The sequence below is a fragment of the Serinus canaria genome, chromosome 7 (genome assembly GCF_022539315.1).
Source record: "Serinus canaria isolate serCan28SL12 chromosome 7, serCan2020, whole genome shotgun sequence".
In the NCBI taxonomy this organism is placed as follows: Eukaryota; Metazoa; Chordata; class Aves; order Passeriformes; family Fringillidae; genus Serinus; species Serinus canaria.
The window spans coordinates 3310962-3316272 of record NC_066321.1 but is presented as its reverse complement, the minus strand read 5'-3'; positions in this window follow the sequence as shown (position 1 = coordinate 3316272).

Genomic DNA, 5311 nt, shown 5'->3' with positions numbered 1-5311 from the left:
GGCATCAGAGTGTGTTTTGGAGGAGATTTTTGCTCTTTCCCGCTGGATCTGCTGACTTCTTTTGTTATCATTTGTAGCTCCTGGTTCTGAAAAGCTTCAGTGTGTTTATTTAATGATGATTTGTATCAAAAGCTTGCTCCACGGTGTTAATTGGTGCATGCTCCTTGTAAGCCTTAAATTATAAAGATATATTCGTAGAGCCCACAGTGGTCTCAGCTCTGATATGCCAATGGCTAATGTGGGATTTGCACTTTTTTTTTTTTTTTTTTTATCCAATACAAGAGGGAAGGAGATATGAGGAATATGCTTAGAGGTCTGGAGGAATAGCTGGTACCACAAAGGCATATGTCAATTGTTAGTGCTTCTTAAGCCTCTTAATTTGCAGATGTATTTTTAAAGATGGAATGAGTCTTGTCTTTAACAATATGTGATCTCTGGAGCCTCTGGAAGCTCTAAAAAACATTCCCATTACACCCTGAGTAACGTGCCAGTATTATCCTGCCACCCAGATAATATTGCCCTAAACTGACAACTGGCCAGACCTCCAAAGAGCATTAACCCAAAGGTTTAAAACAACAGAGGAGAAATAAACCTTTGGCACCCTGGTGCTTTGCATTCCTCTGCTGTACAGGAGCCTGATCTGTGCAACCTGTGCTCTCCATCCTGGTGATTTCCCACTCGGAGAAACCCTTTAGTGTTTCAGGGCATTGTGGCAGGGCCAACGTGGACCTTTCATTCCAGGCAGCGGAGCCTGCCTGCATTTGAATGAACATAACTGTTATTATTGCAAAATGATTATTGTTTTAAGCGGGCCTTTTGATTATCATTGAAAATGACTGGCTAAATACATTTTGATTAATCACTTGCAAAAATTATGCTTGTTAGAACTGTTTTATATTCTCAGTCGCTGTGTTCTCACTGTAGGTTGTAGCGATTTCTTTACAGATGAAGATTTTTTCCCTTTAAGTCACCTGGTGAGAAAGGAAAACAAATCTTTGTTGAAAGCTTTTGTCTGCGAGACAGACTCCTCTTTTCATCCCTATGTCCTTTAAAAAAATGCTCAATTATTGTCTGTGCCATGGAGGGAAGAATGGGGCCTACACAGGACCTGAACCTTTTCAGACAGGAGATGGCTTTTGTTTTTGCACCCCATCAACACCGCTCACCTAATTAAATCTGATATCTCTGGCTGAAGCAAAATGATTTGTTAATAGTTCTTTGGGAATTTCCTTAATGAGTTGAGATGTCTTTTGTATGGTACATGTGGGGGTATTTTGCAAATGGAGCTGAAAAAGAAAAAAAAAAAAAAAAAAAGAAAAAGAAAAATGGGGCACAGAGAGAGGAGAAAGAGCAGCAAAGCGAGGAGCAAGGTGTGGGCTGACGGCAGGTCCTGGTGGGCTGACGGCAGTCATTAGCCGGGGACAGGCGGCAGCGGAGCCGCGGAGGAGCCTTCCCCATCCCGCACAGCCAGGGACATCTGTCAGGGACTCGGGTGTTACACCTTGATCAGGCCGAGACAGTGACACCATTTTCTTTAACAAACACCAGCAGCTTTTCTTTCTCCTTTATTTTAACATTTCTCAGGGGTTGGATTCCCTTTCTTCTCCTGCTCTGCTGAGAGTAAAAGGAGCTTGTTAACTTGCTTAGATATTTTGACTGCTGATGCACTTTGGCCACTTGCCTGTGGTAACAGTGTCAAAGCATTACTTGGGATAATTGCTATATTTGCAGTCTGAAGAGTGCTCTGACTTAGTGTTCAAGCTGCTGAATAAAAAAGAAATTGTCATTTTGGAAGAAATCTGTGAATTACCCTCCCAGTTAAAAAAGCGCACAATTTTCAAAATGTCTTTTCCCCTTGTGTTCAAGCATAATGTTAGTCAGATAATTAACATTTTAATAACTCGCTTAAAATATGAGAGCGGCTTAAAAGGCTCTGGTTTCGGGAGGGTTTTGTTTTGTTTTTATTTTTAGCTTTGGGGATTAACCACTATGGGGCTCTATTTCTTCATTCTGTGCATACCCAAAAGTACCCACCGGTCCATAAAAACACCGTGGGCTTCCAGCTTGGGCTTCTCAAAGGATACAGAATCCAGCTCGGAATTTTCACCCAGTTTACTTGTCTTCCTAGTTTCAAACTTTGAACTAATACTGTAAAAATATCAGTGTTCTTGTAATTATGAAATAACTGGGATATTAAAAATATTAGTTAGGTTGTCAGTTGTGGCTCAAGCCATTCTCCATATGGATAGCCCATGACAATTTTTTGATAGCCCTTCATTTAGTAAAGATGTGAATAATTTATACATGCTCTTATGACATCCATTTTCCACGTGGAAGTCGAGACTTATAATGGAATTTAATTGTATGAATGCACCATGAGAAAAGGCACCTTTAAACTCTGTTTGTTATGCATTTCACCTTTCTGAAACACTTGTAAATCCATTTGTTGTGCAATCTTCAGTCTTTTTAGAACAGGTACCATGGGCAGGATTTGATCTGGGAAAAAGTCCAGATTTCTTGTAGACTCTCTGGATGTCCTTGATCTTCCTCTGTTCCACCTTTAGCAGGGGCACCTGGCAGGATCTAGTTGGGGCAAAGGTTTGGAATCCAAAGACCATGGACCCCAGGTCAGGTCAGCACTGCCATCAGCAGCACAGGGCAAAGGCAGAAGATGATCCAAGCACACGTTGCTTCTTGTGGCTCCTTGATTGTAAAATTTGCCCCAAAACTCTAAAATAGAAAGTAACCAGAATGGAAAGATATATTCTAATAGTTGGAATTGTGCTTCAGATCCTACTTGTCTGGGGTCACACTTGAAATTGCACTGGATCACAGCATCACAGCACCCAGGCAACGAGATGTGGAATCATGGAATCCCAGCATGGTTTGGGTTGGAAGAGACCTGGTCACAACCCTCTTGCCAAGAACAAGGGCGTCTTCCAATGGACAAGACTGCCCCAAGCCTGGTCTTGAACACTTCCAGGGATGGGGAATTTAGCAGACTAAACCTGTTGAGAAATCCTTCATTTAACAACATCTAAAGGACATCCAGCAGGAGAAACAGAATGATGAAAAGCTGGAGTGAACCTTTCCAGTGCCCATCCTCGTGCCCAAGTTAATTAGCCAAGAAATCACCAGTTATCATCAGCCCTGCTGTTGTTTCTCACTTACCTGTGCTTGGTTTCAGTCCTCTTGCATCTGGCTCCTGTCGTTTTATGGCACACTGATAAACAGCTATTGATTTAATCAAAATTACGCAGCCAGGACAGTGCTTGGCCCCAGGAAATCTTGCAGGGAGGCACCTAGTAAAATTACTCATCCTGCATTTTTCTGTTGCTCGTGGGCTTCAGCACTCGCCTGCTCTAATGCAAAGTGAAGCATACTTTGTTCTTCTGCCTCCAGATACCTTGTGTGGCTGCCTGATGCACTCTGATGTGCATTTCACCTGGCATTTGGAAGTATTTATTTAACACAGGCATGATTACTTCTCTGGTGGTGTTAATTCTGAAAAACGCTGAGCTCTTCCAAAAAGTGCTGATTGCTCTCCTGACAGACAAGGTGGCAAAGGGGAACGGTGCAGGGTCCCAGCTGATGTGGCCCGAGGCTGTTGGTGGGGAGGATTTAATGTGCATGACAAATTTGCTGCTAATAAAATTGTTCAGGGCCAGGTTTTACTCTGGGTTATGTGGATTTGAATTTGCAGCGCTTCCAGAGGGTTAATTTGTTACAGGAAATTTCAAAGGTGGGGTAAGTCAGAATCTGGCTGGCTTTGTTTTGGGGTATATTCTGCTTAGTGAGAAAAACACTGCTCATTTTGACTCTTTCTTTATTCAGTTATTCCTCTATAATTACCTTTTCCCCTTTAAAAGAGCTCTTTCTATTTTGTTTTATTTTAATTTCAATTTTCTTTCCTAATCATTTACAAATTACTCCTGTAGTAAAAAAAAAAGCAAACCAAACCCGCCCCATTAAAAAAAAAAAAACAAAAACCAAAACAAGCAAAAAACCACCAACAAAAAAACCCCACCCCTCCAAACACAAAAATCCCAAAAGTTACATAGTATGAAGGAAAACTCTTTTCTGTTAGGGTAGGATCATCAGGGCTGGGATAAGCCCCTTGCCATATTATACATATTTGAAACATGAGAGCCATTGTTTTGAAGCTTTACTACATTATTGTCCTGCTTGTCTGAGTAAGAAATGTGTATCTCTGGTGGATGGAGGTTAGCTAAGTAAGTCATGCATAGATGGAATTTATTAAGTTTGCATGGTAGTGACAGCTGTGAGTGGGAACAGTAACTCTGAACGTGCCAGGGCTGGGAGAGGGAAGGAATTTTCATATGTGTCTTAAAGGAAAATGGTGGGGTAATGGTGAGAGCTCTTCTAATCACTCCATCTCATTACCAAGGGGGAAAGCCACTGAAATGATTTTTAAAGTGCAATAGTCTGGCTGAGAGCTGTCTGTGGACAAGCTCACCAGACAGATGAGGACAAGGAAGAGTCAAGCCCACTGAAAATCACCAATTTAATACAAATCCATTCAAAAGGAGTTATAAATATACATCAGTGCAACGTAGGAACTAGTTAAGTTATCTGTTAAATTGGCTAAAAATGTTTTTCAAATATAGAATTCACCCCCAAATCACTTCCTAACCATCTGATCTTCAGGAGCTCCTTGTGGAAACATTTTTTTTTCCCTTTCTTTATTTTGCATTCCCTCTCTGCCTCCTGAGATGAAACTCACCTTTGCTGCTGGATCATTAAAATGGCAGCTGTCACTTAGAGGGAGACAAATTCCAGTTGCTGGGGCTGATCCTGGCAGGGCTGTGTATGCAGAGAAAGGTCAGCCTGGCTTGAGAGAGCCAGGGATGGGCTGCCTGGGGAGCAGAGCAGACCCAGGCAGGGACAGAGGGAGAAACACTGGGAAAGGGGGAAATATTTATTAATGATGCACCTGATATTAATCCAGCTCACCCTCCTGGTTTGTAGCTCTGGCTGTGGTGAATCAGACAAGCAAAAGAGCCCATCTGGAGCAGGGATGCTCCAACCCAAAAATAGAGAGAGGAGATATCTCCTTCCTCCCAATGCTGCCTGGAGCAGTTCCAGAGCAGAACATACTGACACGGCTTTAAACGTCCCTTTCAACCCCAAAATCCTTCTCTGGCACCTGCGGGGCTACCAAAATCAGAGGTGATGCCTCTGCACCTCCTGTGCCACCCTTTTGTGCCCTTCCTCCTCTTGCCCTTCCCTGCCTGCACCCAGGACCCCATCCCCATGCCCTGTATCTATCAGAAATGCCACAGGATGGGCT